This window comes from Sylvia atricapilla, chromosome 3, assembly GCF_009819655.1.
Source record: "Sylvia atricapilla isolate bSylAtr1 chromosome 3, bSylAtr1.pri, whole genome shotgun sequence".
In the NCBI taxonomy this organism is placed as follows: Eukaryota; Metazoa; Chordata; class Aves; order Passeriformes; family Sylviidae; genus Sylvia; species Sylvia atricapilla.
In genome coordinates, this window is record NC_089142.1 from 18094274 (window position 1) to 18111304 (window position 17031).

The following is a 17031-nucleotide window of genomic DNA, read 5'->3' on the forward strand; positions in this document are numbered from 1 at the left end:
GAAATATCTCACCTGCTGTGGTCATTTCTCATGAGGGAAGACAGCCTGCAAGCCAGGAGCACAGAGTGCAGCAAGCACTGTCCTGTCTGCCATACCCCCGCTGAATTGGAACAGAAAGAATTCTACCACAGGGACCAGAATGTGGAAATTCTATATCTTTCATTGTGGGATCTTATATATATACCTGTTTTACTTCTGTGTCCTCTTTCCCCATGCTTTCTCTTTCATGGATCCACACAGCTATAGTGGGAGGGTTTCAACCATTCCCCAAGTCTCATGTACAGTCTGGTGCCCTCCTCCTGCAGATTTGGGAAGGTGAATTTAAATTAAGTGAAATGAATAGTATGGCCAGGTATGACCACAGCTGTCTCCTCTGTTTAAATTCATGCTGTAGTCCTTCTCAGAAGTTGTCACATGTTTTTTTCTGGAGCCCGGGGAGGAATGAGAAGAAAATGAACCTGTTTGGAGAGGGAGAGTGGCAGAGGCAGCAAAGAGGCCCAGCAGGGATCCAGGAACCGCAAGGAAGGTTGTGCAAGGGTAAACGACTTTGCAGAGAGAGCCAGAAGCAAAGGCACTGTGGGCCGGGGGAAGAATTGTGCAGAAATCTTCCTACTTTTGTTCTGTTTATACTTTGTCAGTTGGAGAGATTTGTCATTAAAGATAGTGATCCTACCATTGTTCTAAGAAAAAATTGCTTTAAAGAGGTCATTATAAGAAGCCTAAGCAGATCTATCACAAACATCTGGCCTGCTCAGGGTCTCAATGCACTTAATGCCTACATGGGTGCTGCAAGCACAAGGTACTGACCACAAGATTTAAGGTGACTGCAATTGCTGCTTGTTGTCACGGTTTAACCCCAGCCAGTAACTGAGCACTGGCTCACTCTGCCACTTCCCTCCACCTTCACCCTGTAGGATGGGGAGAATAATAATAATAATAATAATAATAATAATAATAATAATAAAGTAACACATGTAAGTTTAGAACTGTTTAATACAGGAAGTAAATTTAAAAAGTAACTATAATGGTAATGATGATAATACTACTACTAATAATACAATGAAAGAGAGCAATAGAGAGACAGAGAAAAAATAAAATCCAGGAGAAACAAGTGATGCACCGTACAATTTCTTACCACTTCAGACACAAGTGCCTAGGTGCCCAGTCTGTCCACCAAGAGCAATTGGTGGCTCCTAGCAAACTCTCCCCAATGAATATACTGAACATGACATTCTTTATGAAGGAGTATGCCTTCCTGGCCATGTTTCCTCCCAGTTTTTGTGCACCTCCTCACTGGCAGATCATGAGACACTGAAATGTACTGTTAGCTGTGAGCAATAGCTACTCACACTTGGGGCACTTCTAATTGATCTGTGTTCTTACAATTGGAGATGCTAAAGATAACCAAGCAGATAGTTGGGAGGCTCTTGTTCATCTTAGCTAATGATACCAATAGCATTCTTTTCAGTTCTTTTCATCTGCTTCGTCTATTCTTTCTTATTAAAGCAAATTAGAAATTTTTCTAACTGCAATGTATTATCTCTGATATAATTACCAGTAAGTCATGAATACCAGTCATATGACTGCTAATGAAAAGCTGTTCTGTTTCTTAAATTAGCTATCTTAATATTTTCTGCAGTAAATTTTCTTCTTTATTTTTCTAAATTAAGTTTAGAAAAGTGCAATAGAGCAGTAATGGGACAGGGGTGCTATAAAAAATCATAGTGAATGGAGTAATTGTAGCACTTACAACAGATGAGATGTTTGCAATTAATTTTACAGTTACTGCTCAAGACACTATTTTGGGAAATAAAATATTTTACTAACTTAAATTAATACTGTTTGTAGACATTTCATGTTGGAAAACATTGGGTAAAAATTTATTTTTCTGTTCTCCGTAGATAACTAAAAGATGCATGTTACTGCCACCTCATTAAACTAGTATCAGCTCTGTGATTTCACCTCCAATATTTTCCTAAACCCTTGTTTATATTTTTAATAAAGTTTAAGGTTTAGGTAAGGGAATAAAATTATAACTAATACAAAATTTAATCTCTAAAACAGTACCAAAATACAAAAACTGTTTAGGATTTTAGGTTGTTACGTGCCTGTAATAAACCAAAGAAATTGTATGATGCAGCCACTGAGAATGGAAGTTATTTTCTGGAGTGGTGCTTCTGTTAAATTTTAAAATTGTCTCATCTTACGGGCAGACAAAAAGCCAACATGCACATGGACATGGTTATACCACAAAGACTGAAGTGGGGAGGTTCACATAGTGCTAAGATCTAGAGACTGAATGAGATGAGGTGTCTCCTCCACATGACATGTCATCCCTTGCCTGCAAACAGAGCCATTGCACAAAGGTGAATATTTCCCATCATTTGTAGGCCCAGCCAGGCTCCTACAGTCCCCAGGCTGGCTGCAGAGAAGCAGCAGCAGCTATTTGTCTTATCCATTCTGGGACTGTATGTGTGAGAGACTCCCAGTTTTATGAAAAAACAATGACTGGAACAGTCCAAATAATGTTATGTGATAGAATGAACATCCAAAATGTTTCCTAGGGTTTTATATTATTCTTAAAATGATAATTTATGAAGGAAACACGTCATACTGTGACTTTACCAGGTATGTTTTTAAATCTTGTCCCTTCCTACCAAAAGTTAGCAGCACTGAAAGCCAAGGTTCACTGTATAGTGTTATGAAGACTGCAGCCTCATTAAGATGAAAGTTCCAAAGAGTGGAACTAGTTGAGGCTATTGCCTAAAGCAATCCCATCAGGTCTCCTGCTGAAGGTATATATTCTACTGAAGAAAAACCACTATATGTGCTTTCTGCTTTGTGGCAATGCTTTTCATTTTCATCTAGCTGCATTTGTTCTTGTGCTTTTATTCCAAGCAAACAAAAATGAATTCTTAGCAATCTGGGAATATATTTCCTAATGCCCTGTAGCAAATACACTTTTTTCAGGCTACTGGAGAGGGAAAAGGAACCCTTTATGTAGTAAGCAAAGACATCTAAAAATGAAAAAGTGCAAGGGATGTTTTCTGACCAGGAGTAATTACACTGAATAGAAGTATTTTCTATTCACAGTGCAGGTAAGCTTAACTCCCCTCTTCTTCAGGTTTGATCTAAAACAGGAGCTGCAGTGTGTGATCTCCATGGAACTGAAGTGCAAGAAGGTCAACATGGACCTGGCCTTAAGAAGAAGAAATAAGCTTTTGAAACTTGTTTACTTACCCGCTCTCTGTATGGGACAAATATATAGTTTTAATGGCTCCATGTGGAAATGTGAGATAACAAAATATACAGTGCAGCTGTAGAAGCATCAAGTAAATCTTCATCAAAATATTGTAGGTTGTAGCACTACCATAAACCCCGCAGGCCCAATCATTAGTGTGAAAGCCTGCATTAACAATAATGGAGTTTTATTGGCCTAAGAATGTGGCGTACACAACTGGCATGGGATGATTTTTGTTGTTCTACTTCATGGTCTAATGCACTGAATATGAAACACAAGCTTCAGTGGGGCTGGGAGGCAGAAATGGGGAATGCACTGCCTTGATTTGTGTTACCCAAGTTAATGCTCCTCTCCAGCCACATCACTCTGACTGGCATGTCAAGTGTGACTGTAGCCTGACCCCTATCCCCAGCAAAGGATTTGCAACACTTCATGATAGGCACTTTGACCCCTTTTCCAGTGCTCAGGTTAGGCTGCCTATAGGTAGGTCCACGTCCTCATTTTGTACCTCAAATCAGCTACACTGTGCTATTTTTGTGGGAGCTTTGCCTTTGAGGAGCAATTCAGAGTGCCCTCAGTTACCTTTATTTTTAGATAAGAGAACAGAATCCCTGTTTCTCATATTGCAGTTCAGTGGCTGGAACACCTGCCCAGGAGGTGGAAAACTCCTTTGCAGTCTGGTGCCATTGAGCTGAAATGTCTGCAACCCACTTCCTTGCCCTATCCACAGCAGCCTGCAGCACAGGCAGACAAGCTGAGTGCTTTCCTCCATGCCTCTCACTGTGACTGTGTCACTGCAAAAAATCAAGAGTCACAGGAACTCAGAAAACTGTAGCAAAAAAGAGAAGAGGGCTTTGAGGCTTGGCAGTAAGCCCACCAGTAAGAATAAGAATGAGTAGCAATGGCTCTTCCATTCCACCATATTCATAACCTTCAGATAATAAAGCATATGAATCAGTCCCATGGACTTCAGAAAATGAAACAACCTGTTGGAAGCTTGGTCAAAATCTACTTTACCTACTAGGAGATAAGAATTGCTGACTTCACTTCCATTAGGTGGCTTTTGGACACGCTGTTTTATCAGTGTTCTACACTGCTGGGGGAAACTGTAAGCTACTGTAAACTAGACTCATTTAATGTTAAAAAAACATTGTTTGCTTAAAGGTGGTTAAAGGCTTTTCTACTTTATAAATAAAGAAACTCTTAAAACCATCTAGACCTCATCTGTTGTTACTTTATTTTTGTACACTTGAATGTGATTAAGTAATAGCACAGCCAGAGAGGACAATTGTAGTTTCTTGCTATGAGAAATTCCATAATCTCTGAAAATGAAGTTATTTAACAATAGGCAATGTTGATCTGCCTGTGTGTCAGGTGTATGCACACAAATGTGTACCACTGTAGGTACAATTTATAGTGTTTGAAACAAACAAATCTATTTTACCCTGTAAATTTCTAGTACATGATAAATATATACCACTCTTGTATTACCATAAGGCTGTTTTCACAAAGTCTGGGCAGTAAAGGGATTCATATAGAGAAAGATCATGTTGCAATTATCAAGGCTTTCCATTCCTTGCACTGATGTTTTTCATTTTTATTTTTATGTTCATTTTTATTGAAGGTTTATATTGCAATTTTCATTTCTGTAATGACAGTGTCTCTAAATAAGCAGGAAATAAAATGTGATGAAACACCAGTCAGTCATCTTCTGGTAATTTCTTTGAAGACTAGAGAACCTAACCTACATTATTTAGGTGCAAGGTAAGATGCAGTGAAATGTAACTGCTTTCCAAGATGCTGGACGTAACTGTGATGGTTGTGCTGCTGAGAATCTTTGTATGGTTCTGTATGTGCTCAGACAGATGTTAATTTCTCCATTTATCACTTGAACTGGACACAAGCACATGTGGGCTACTTTTGCTCATTCATATAAATCCAGCAAAACTTCACTGGCAAGTGTTCTGAAATAATTTAGATTGGAGTTCTACTTTATGAAGTCCTGTGATTTTCAGAGTTTATGAGAGGAACAGCATTGTGTCTGGCCTATTGCATGTGTCTGCACTGTTCCATCTTCATGTATCTCCTCTGTCCTCTTATCTCCCTGACAGTGGCTTTTTAAAGGCTTTCACCCTAGTTCTGTTTTGAGGTGAAGTTTCTGAAGCTATATAAAGACACATTCATAACTGAGAAGTTTTGATTCTGGTTTGTAGATTGTTTGCTCATAATTCTGGCTGAAGCAGAATCATTTCTTCTCTTTCATGGATGGCACATATATTCAAATATTTTTATTTTGTATCTAGTTCATTTTCACTGAAAGGAACAGTTACATCTACAGGATAACAAGTAAAAAAAAAATCTAGTAAAAACACTTTTAATTACATCCCTGTGTTTTTTTCTCCAACCTGATAAATGTTAAATGTTTTGAGCAAAAATTTGTAATTACAATGCACTTTCAATTCACGGTTGAGTTGCATTTGTACATGAAACCTCCAGTAGCAGAGTTGTCAATATGCTCTGGTTTTCAGCTCGAGTATGTGATTTAGGGTTTTTGTGTTTCTGGAGCTCCCAGTGTACTGCATATTCTGTTCTTCGTCACTGATTCATATCATGATTGTTGTTGGCCATGAACTCTGGAGATATGCTCTGACAACCTTACCATTGATTATACTATATGCATCAGATTCTACTGAGTCAAGCAACACTTGAATCAAGTGTTCTTCTCAAAAGGAGAAAAAATAATGGAAAAGTTGAAAATTACTATCAACCAGGTATTCTGGAAATTTATTTCAAATATCAGCTTTGAATGGTGGTTTTGTTTGGATGCAAATAAACATTTATGAAATTTTTATTACAGTTTGGAAAAAATCCAAGGTTCTATTTTGCATTATTATGTACTTATACTAGTTATTGTGGTGTTAGAACTGTGGCACACACATTATTCTCGTCTTTCTGGAAAATCACATTTTTCTGAGGTAGCAGTACAGGACTGCCTCTGGGTCCTAGTGGCCTCTTGATTTTCTGTAGGAACATGAGGAACTTAGTGGGCTCAGTCTAGAGAAACCACAGGTGGGCCATCTACACTATGATATTACAATACTGTAGCTTACATCAGTATGGAAGGGAAGACCATCCAATTCCTTCTGACCTCATAACTAGTGTAACACTATGGTTTAATTTTTTTCATGAAAAACATACAATAAACTCAAAATTATACCAAGTCATTTATAGGACATATGAAGCATTTGTAAGTCCAAAACGACTGAGAAGCTGTAGCTGCTTTTGTAAGCAGGGATGGAGTCAGATATACTAAATGTGGAATTAATGCATGCTAATTGGTCAGGCATTGGAAGAAGCTGCCCAGAGAAGCACTACCCCTGGAAGTGTTCAAAAGCTGTATGGATGTGTCACCTGGGGACATAGTTCTGTGGTGAACATGGTGGTGCTGGATTAATGATTGTACTTAGAGGTCTTTTCCAACCTAAATGATCCTCTGACTTCAATTCTATGATAAATGCCTATCAGGTACCCAGGATGCACAGCTGAACTTTGTTGTCTTTGGGATTGAGCTGGGAGAGCACCCAAGGGGAGACATGAGGGAGGAGGACAGGAGGCAGGAGCTGGTGTCAGCACAGTAGAAGAATGGTGCCTGTTGGACAATCTCAGCAGAGAGGTGGAAAAAAGGGATGTCTGGAGGCTGCTCTGAAAAGCCATTTGGGAATCCTGCATGAATTTAGAAGATGGTTTTGTTGAATGTGATTGCACAGCCTATATTCCTGCATAAAACTGACCATTTTAAATTTTTTTTTTCTTAAACTATGGAAAATTCCACATATACAGGGGAATCCACATACCTGAGCCTTCAGCAGTAGCCATGCTGCCATCTGAGACACTGTTCTGTTAGCAGAATCAGTGCAGCCTGGGATATTTCACTTCAAAGAGGAATGATTTTTGACCACTGCAAAAGAACATCCCAAAACTTTGTTGTCATCACAATGGTTTTTCTGAATCCATACCTGCAGTAGAAATGAAATGCATCCCTTTTTAAAATATGCCCTCATGCTGACTACGTGAACAGCAACCACATGCTTGAGATCTTCAGCAAATATACAAGTTATGTAGCTGTGTGCAATTGTCACAGTGCCCGAGGATCTTCCACACACTATCAATGGCCAGTGACATCCCACACAGGGGCTCTGGCACTTCTTGGGGCCAGTCGTGATGTTACAGCTCTTGACCTGAACAGAAACACGTAATGTGTGCTGTCCTCCTTGTAACATCCTAAACGAGAAATGAAACTTCTGGCTGTTTTTACACCAGCGGTGGGTTGAGACCTGCTCTCTGAAAGTAAAATATGATGTAGGCACTGCACTATTGACAACATACCTTTTCTCAAGGACTACAGCCTTTTGCTAGGCAACCATGAAAATGTTCTCAAATGCTCTGTTGCTGGAGTTAACTCTATATTTTCTTTAAAGCAAGCATTTAGGCAATTTCTGTTCTGGTTGAGTCAGCCCCCTCCAGAGTTACATATCCCTACCAAGAGGGATGCACAACATGCAAAGTTCACTGATACAGATCTCTTGAGGCCTTTGGTTTGGCTTTTGGGTTGAGAAAGGAAGTTCAGAAGGCACAATGTTAGAAACAAAGTTAGCTTTGCTTTTGCCTCTAGAGAATATGATCACAGCAGATACAAACACAACTGAATGTGCACTAAACCAACTGAAACCTGCTCCATGCCTATTCCTTTAAAACAGAAATGTGAGTACTGTGCTGAAGAAGTCCCACAGGACATTCTTCCCTGTAGCAAGCAGCATCTTCAACCTCCTATTGATTCCTTACCAAGGGATATGCGTACATATGCAGACTCCAGCAAAAAAGGAAAGGATAGATTTCCTCTTAAAGATACAGAGTGGTTACAGACTAGTACAATGATTTCAAGTGATGTGTGTCTTTTATTTCTGTGAGATGTCCTTGATACTGTGTTGAGGTTACTTGTTGGTTTCAACTAGAGAAGCAGGCCAGAAAAATTTGTGCATGTAGTCTTGTGTTAGTAGCAAGATTTGTTCATTACTACACATTATTACACTTCTTTAGAAGGTCAATAAATCTCGGGTAATGTTGCAATGTCTTCAGGCAGAGCCTCAGAAGTCCTAAAGAGATCTGATAAAATGTAGAATATTTTGTAATATATTTCATCTGAAAAGGAGTTTTTGAGACACTGGTACTAAATGTGCACATACACATATATGTGTGTGAGTAAATACGTACCTCCATATGTAGTACATATTGATGAAGAGTGTTCTATGCTAGTTTACTAAAAGCCAGACGATGCAATTACTTTAGTGGAGTCAAATAGCCTCTCTGAGAATACAAAAATCTTTCAGAGGCAAAGAGGGATGTACATAGTGTTCTGAGGTCTGCTGATATGTCAAGTGCTGTTTCCCATCATCCTCATGCTCCTTGAGTTGTGCTGTACACAGTATGGAATATCCATACAACAAAATGTTAGTTGCCTTGATATCCTTTACTTCCTGAAGACTGAACCAGCTTTTTCACTGATTCCGAGACACAGCACTTCAGGGCACATAACAGAACTGAACTCGGGCCCAAAACTTCTTGAGGCAAGGAGTCCTGATACAGGCACAGAGCTCCTGGCCTTTGTAGTTCCTCACACATCCCAAGGAAACACAGATGTACAGGCAGAGTCTGTATGCAGATCTATGTCCAGCTTTGGATGCAAACAAGGTATATTTCGGGATCAGGACAACACAATGTACAGTAGATTGCAACTCCAGTGCACCCTACAGTATGTGACAATGTAGATACTATACAGGAGGGAGGTAACTCTAGGGACACTCATGATTCAGGCCATCACAACAGGAGTCAGTTCCTAGCCTTAGTGCACTTAGTATTCACCAAAAGTATATTTTAATTATATAAGAACCTACATTCCTAACCTAGGCATACGCATTTAGACAACCAACTTTTCCTCTCCACCCAGTGAAGAAGGAAAGCAGAACCTGGTTAAAAAGCACAGTAGGATGAGGTCAGTGTTAGCAGCATTAGAACTGAAAAATTTCAAGCATTTGTCTTGTTGGCATTTATATCGAAGTTTGTTTGCTATTTGCATTTCTTTGTATTTCACTATGAGTCTAGGATTAAAATGCACACTGAAACGCAGCTGAATCCATAAAGCATCCACTATAAAAATTCATGCTCAGTCAGAAACTTTGCAAAATTTTAATGAAGCCATAACTAAATTCAAAGTTGAGTTAGCTGCGCTTTGTTACTTTGTAATGAAAGTTCTGTGCAGCCGTGCTCAAATGGAGAGGACTGCTGCTGCTCCTGTGATTAGTAAACATGGGAGACACGCTGAGCCAATGTCTCCCTGCGGCATTCTCACTGAAGTCAAAGTCACCCTCGAGATGAATTTGACCTGTTGAACTCTGTGTTTTTAGAACTAATAGCATAATTTCTTCAACATACAGCTACAAGGAAAAAGACTTGAAGGCTGAGTTGTATGCATTCAGTTTAACAGTGTAGAGAAAAGGTACAGAAGACAAATCTGCCACAAAATTCTGATTTTTTGAAACGTTGGCTGAACCCCCCCTCACACACACATTTCCTGCTTAATCTGAGGAAGAATCAAAAGACAGGACAATGAAGCCAGTGTTTATATAGAACTGCAGCTTGCCCATGAAAACTTCCATGAATCCCACAATGATTTTTCAGTAACTTTTTTGTTGTTGTTGCAAGGCCATCAAATCAAATGTTTTTGAGGTTGTGAACCATTTTTTACAGGAAATTATTTATTCTTTGTTTTGATGACAAAAAAAATGCGTTTGTGTTTTTAAATTGGTTTAAGTTGGAGAACTTACTCCTCTCTCAACCTTAGTTTTTCAGTTTAACAGCTAAACCAAAATAATTAGTAATTTATATAAGAGATTGGTCATACACGACTGGGTTTTTGGCTTTTTCAATGCAAATGATCATATTTTCAACATTCCACTTTGAACTACTATAATTCAGATGTTTTAGTTGATATGTTATCAGTAATTTTCCTGTGGGTCTTCTCTGACAGCAGAACCACAGCATTTTTGGCCCTAACAGCTGCAGGCCTTTAAATACACGTACAGCAAAGGAACTTGGAGGCTATTTCTTTTAGTAAAGCGTCACTAAATCCAGAATCCAAATGGAACGTGCATTTGGAATATCTGGCAGCAATGAAAGTCAGTTTTTTTTGTTAATGTTATCACTTAAATACAACTATTGCCTTGGTAAAAAGAATTATTTCTTTTAAAAAATTTAATCAAAGAAACCCCAAAACAAACAAAAAATGTGGTAAAGCCTCAAAGAAGACCCAGAAAGATGACATTTCTATATTTTTTAGATATTGATCTCTCATATCAAGGTGACATAAAATGTCATGCACCTAAAATTTCTAGTTTTCATCCTTTGAGTAAAATTGGCCTGTTTTTTCAGTGGTGTTAACAACATAAGTAGTCACAGAAAACAAGTTGCTTTCTTGAAGTGTCAGTCATGAGACAGTAAAGCCTGTGGGGTCTCAGGTTGGGTTTATTCACCCAAGATTGTGGTTGGATAGGGACAGGTGCTCGGAAGATCTCGGTTGTAATGGGAAGAGCAGAGAACACTCCAACCCCCCAAAGATAAGCTATCACCACAAGAATGTAGCCTACTAACATGTGCCAGTACTTTTCCATTCTCCCTACTAAACTCAGGAAGTGTGGCAAGACCCCTCTGACGTAGTGAAGAACCCCAGAGTATTTAAACTGCATGTTTGAGATAATAAACGCTTGTAACCGTCCACCAAACTGGCGTAAGCGTGTTACTAAGCCCGGCGACACAGGAGCATGTGTAGCCCGGCGACACAGGAGCATGTGTACACCGTGCTGTCGTTCCTAAAGACCAGGCCGCCGCCGTTGCAGAAAAGAAACAGCAACACAAGATTAAGGTGGTTAAGAGTTTTTTGCTGCTGAAAGCCCTGAGCCAGGTCACAAGAAAGAAGTGGAGTCTTCAAGGTTTTGTTTTCTTGATTTCTCGTGTTATTATTTCCTATCTCACCATGTTCTCTGTGCCCAGCCGAGATCTGAACAGCAGCTAGGCCACGAGATGACACGTCACAGTAGAATGTCGCAGCCTCTTTATACAGAAAATTACATATCACCTATACTATCACCTATCACCTATCGCCTATACTAAAGGGGTCAACTCTATTCTGACCTAATCTGCTTAAACTACTTTGTGCCACTGTCACCAGAAGATGCAGGCCAGGGGAGAAGAAGGAAGAACTAAGGGCACCACTCTAAATCCTCCATCTTGTTCCCACATACCTACATTCTAAAAACTCAAAACTTCATAATTTTTCATTCTATACTAAGCTAAACTACTGTTTTCACATCCTTGTGAATGTTGGAACATCTCAATGTTGTTGGGCTGAAATCAAAGGCAGTGTCCTCCTGGGCTCTGTGCCAGGGTCTATTACCCCCCTGTACAGCTCCAAGACCCCTCTGTACAGATGCAAGACCCTCTTGCTCGAGTCCCAAACCTCTCTGCCAAGGTCTGTGGACTCTCAGGGCACCCAGAAGAATGCCCTGGACTCCAACAGTGGAGACTGGAAATAGTATACAAAGCTGTCTCTTTTTGGGCTCATAATATGTTGCATGGATTCATCAGAATTATTTATGCACAACCTTCCATGAATACAGGAGTAGGAGAAAAGTAGAAATGTTAGTGCTGAGTAAGAAAACCTGCCCAGCCTAAGGGAAACCTTCAGGACAAAGAAGATAAACCTGCTCAGTAAATACTTGTATCTGGAGACAAAGAGAATCAAGAGCAATTAAAACAGGCACAACTGAACAAGCATGCTTGAAAGGATGACCTTGAATTTCCTCTATGTTTGCTAGAATTTGTTGGCCAGGATGAAAGAGTGTGTGTTATTTTGCTGGGTTCTGTGGTATCCTGGAGAAAAAGCAGATGTGATACACCATAAACATCTGGCCAGGATAGAGCAACCAGCCTTTTTTAGTGTGTAGGATGGTCAAATGGAATTGAGAGGCCCTGCCTATTTACAGAAGCTACCCTTTTACTGTATATGGGATAATCAGATTAATATCTTACTCCTCACTTCCATTACTTGTTTCTACTGCACATGTTCTGCAGTTCAACTCCACTGATCTGCATTTATCCATCAGGCCATGAGTGCAATTTTCCAGTACCTGTACTGGATGGACCACTGTGTCTGGATATTGAGGAGGGAATCAAATGCGGCCAAGCTCTCAACATCGGTTAAGGCAACTTAAATACATCCCTTTTATAAAGCATAATCCATGGCTAAATCAGTAAGTGTAAGTAATGACAGTGTATGATAAAATAAAAATAAATATAACATGTATGTTGTTTCCATGTATATAGAAAAGATAGTTTAGAAAATATACTTCACTTTCAGAAGCAAATTAATGGAGGTAACATAATGGAGGTTAGTTTTTTAAGACCTTTCTAGCATATTTGCATTGCTTTTAAAACGCAAAAATGGAAATCTTCTGCAGTGGGGAAAAAAAAAAGTGATTTTACAAAGGGACATGAAATCATAGTGTTATTTTATGAAACTATATTACATTGTAATCAACTGGAAGAGCTAGTAGGTTTTAATGCCAAGTGTGTTTTCTTATGATAAACACTTGTCAATATAACACTATCTTGTGCCTGCTATATCTTGTTTCCACCGTGACCTTTCAAACCACATGCATGTTCTTTTCTCTCCCTCTGAGAAAACCCTAACAACATTCTAATCATCATGAAGAGCAATTAACTGTCTTCAACCAGCTGTGCTACTCAGCTCATCTGGGAATGGGAAAAAACCTGCTCCTTAGTGCAGATCCGCCTACCCAGGCATGGCAAACAAGGCTAGTGCAGAGCAATTCTAAATATGAAAATCTGGCACTTTCACAAACTTTGGAAGCACTGGGTGAAAGAGCAATGGTATCTCTTCTAGTAAAGAGAAGCCTCTTTCCTGCTTGCTCTACAGTCTCTGTAAGATAATGTATTAGGTTTAATATTGCACTTTTTAAAGGTCAGCATTTGAAGAACAGCACTTATTTGTTGACATCACTGCAGAAAGCAGCCTTCCCTCACTGAGCAAAACTTTGTGGCAGAGGTATTTTCTGATTGCTGAAGAAAGAGAAACAGCTTCTTGAATGTGCAGTTGCTGAAAGGGCACTGCAGAGACTTTCAGAAACAATTTTGGAATTTAATTCTATCAAGTTGTATTGTTGGAATTGAATTCTATCAAGTTGTATTTGGCTTCTTTCTTTTTTACAAATCTGGGACTAAACTGTGTTATGTATCTGTCCTAAAGCTTTTGCAATTTTTTTGTCTATTAGCAAATGAAACAATAGCAAACATAGAGTAAATAAAATTAATCTGTATATAGAATGCTTTCATAAACAAAAAGGTGAAGGCAAAATCAGTAGTTAACATTAGATAACTGTTTTTTTGAGCTTCAAAATAGGATAAAAAACCCAAGCAGACCATATGCTCTTTCCTGAAATCATCAGGGATTTTTCTCTGTGTAATTGGAAGTGCACATATAAGAGTCGTACCTTCATTTTTAACATACATGTACTTTAAACAAGAAAAGTATTTTTTGTTTCTTTTATGTGGTCATTTTAGTAGCTGCTCCTAACTGCCTTGCAGATTGCTCAGAAATTTAATCTAGCTAAACAGAATGTCTAAGGCCTAATGAAAACTCAAATATAATCAATTTATAATGGGGTAGATCCTACAGAAACTTTTTGTAGTTCCTTGAAAAATACAATCTTACTTTGTTTTGGTTTGTTTCTCATTTTTTACATATGTACTGCTAGAAAAAAAATTGTGATTTACACAATTTTCACAAATATCTCAATTATGATTGAAGTGTTTACTGCTTTCCCTCAAGTCAGAACCTCTGTCAAACTGCAGATTTTTAAAAACCCAGACTTTTGTTTATCCTCATGCCATATATTTTCTAAACATTACTTTTTTTACTGACATTTTCTCAGGAATAAACTACACATTATGACCCATTCTAATGTGTAAGTCTATGTGCCTACCATTTAGTTCTTGGAAGATAACTTTTCTCAAGTCACTTTTCTTTAGCAGCCTAACCATGGGTTTAAACACAGACATATCGAGTGGTTTTGAGTTCAATGCAGCCCTTTGTGTGCATGCATTAGAGCAGGAGGCCAGGTGCAAAGTATTCACCAAGAGTCAGAATCCACCTTCTATTATTGAAGATCAAACTGCATATCAACTAAATTAATAAGATTAGCAGTAGGTAAGCTAAAAAATATCTTGGTGTAGCTTCCAGTGAAATTTCAATTTAAGAGATCTCCAAAGAAACAGTTTTTAAAAAATGGGGAAAAAAAGCAAATTTAAAAAAAAAAAAAAAAGAAAAAAAAGAAAAAAAAGAAAAAAGCATAAGGCATAGTTCAATACAAAGAAGCAGGAAGATCCACAGCATGCTACATGTGGTGCACAGAGAAGATGTATTTTGTTACATGGGGAACTAAGAGTAATTTTTATTATAGAAGTTCTTAAGTTCCTTAAAAGGAGAGTGGCAGGACAATTGCTTATAATTTTGCTATATTTAAAAAAATGCAACAGAATTTTTTAAAAATATTTGACTGGATTTTATTTGGAATATTTGTAGTGAAAATATCAGAGCTGCTTGTGAGACAAATGGATCTTCAGCAGTATCTACTAGGACACCTGAGTTGTACAGAGCCAACAGGACAAAAGAAGCACTGATAGCCAGAGGACAGACTGTCTCCTTGAACAAATGAAACATATTCCACTTAGCAAGGTTTAGGAGGCTTGAGCAGAAAGCACCATATCCCCCGCATGCTGTGGAGAACAGCTCTCCCTCTCAGTGGATGAAGTGTACCAGCTTTCTCTCAAGTCTGAACCTTTGTCAAACTGCAGATTTTTAAAAACCCGGCTTGGACAGCCGAGCTGGTGGTCTGTAGAGGAAATTGCTCAGGTTAGAGAGTCATGGTTACATGGCTGTGAGCTGTGACAATTCATATCCTGTGTGGGATGAGGACATGCTCACTGAGGAGACGTGAGGACAGCTGAGGATGAGATGGCATATATGGACAGTCAGCTGCACAAAATCCACAGGTTGGTGTTGGTAGAAATGAAAGGCTTCTTGATTGTATCAACAACCCCTACTCCCCTACTGTCATATAAAAACCCAAGAATCTTTTGGTTTTGAGACCCTTATGTGCAAGAATCTGTATTTTTATTTTCCTCATGGACAGGCAAGTCTCAGTCTGCCTTTTAGATGCGTGAGGAAATGGGACTTGACTGTGTGAAGATCATCTTGGTGTGAGAAGAAACATGTCTTGTTGACGCTTCTGGAACCCTTATCCCATTCAGCAAGCCTTTCTAAATATCAGCCCATCACATTAACACAAAGAAAAACAGTGGTTGGTTCTCTGCAGCCCTGTACAGAGAAAAATTCTGCTTTCACCACAGAAGTGCCCTGTGTGGTCTTAAACAGTAATAGGTCTGAAAAATCCCAAAATGGGACAGGCAATACATTTGCCAGTGCTTGGCAGATGGCAGTGTGCTTCCGTCCTTATGGAGCCTGGATATAACTCATGGGTCATAATAATGCAGAAATCTGTAAAATAAAGGTGGAATAAATTGTTTAGCTGTAGATTTAGAAAAGCGAATGTGAAATCTTTGGAAATAATGCAGAAGATCCAGTTTCTTTGTTACAAAACAAAGTCCCTGGATGAAGACCTGTTCTACTTTCATAGGATGCTTTTTGGGCCTGGATGATCCTCTTTCAAAAGTTTATGGATTGCATTCTGGCTCAGGACACTTGTCCATGAACAACTGCTCCCTTAGACATGGATGCAATCTGTACCTAAAATGATGAGTATCCACTGTAATGGCAGTAAGCACAGAGCTGCTATCTATGAAGCACAGCTCTCACTGGCAGTATGATTAATATGCTGCTCTTCTTTGTGAGATAGCTCTTTTCTGACTCAGTTGCTGACTTATATCATTGTGCAATCTTGAGAACAAAAAAAAACAGGGGGCAGTTTTATTTCTGGGTGTTGTGAGACTAATTTGGACAGATTATTTGGAACCCTATTTTCACCCTAGCTGCCCTGGCATTAAAATTCATTAAGGTCCCAAAAACAATAGTTTAGAAAGTGGCCTGAGAATAAACCTTTTTGATGTTCAAAGAGAAATTATGTACACTCTAAACAATTAATTGTTCAAATGGACATACACAAAAGAGAAGTGTGAAACATCAACAAGCAGTTTTCATGCTGCTGGGAGTAGTACTGAACACATTTGTTACAGCATGAGGAGTAAATATTCAGCAATTGAGAAAACCTAGCAGAAAAATGGCCTATTTAGTTACTGAAATTCAAGCAGCATCTCCTGGTTAATTACTTTGTTGGTTGATCATGGATTATGCATTGCTTTAGGAATTTCTTCAGCAAACGGAACAAATCGTAGATATCTAAAATGAAATCCACTGTCTAAGATATGGCTCAGCATGAACTGCAAAGGGCATTTTCTGGCAGACTGAAACAAGCTATCATAGAATCATAGAATGTCCTGGGCTGGAAGGGACCTTAAGATCATCTAGCTCCCTCTCCACTGCCATGGGCAGGGCCACTTTCCACAAGACCAGGTTGCTTAGGGCCCAATAAAATCTGACCTTAAGCACTTCCAGGAATGGGGCATCCACAGGTTCTCTGGAA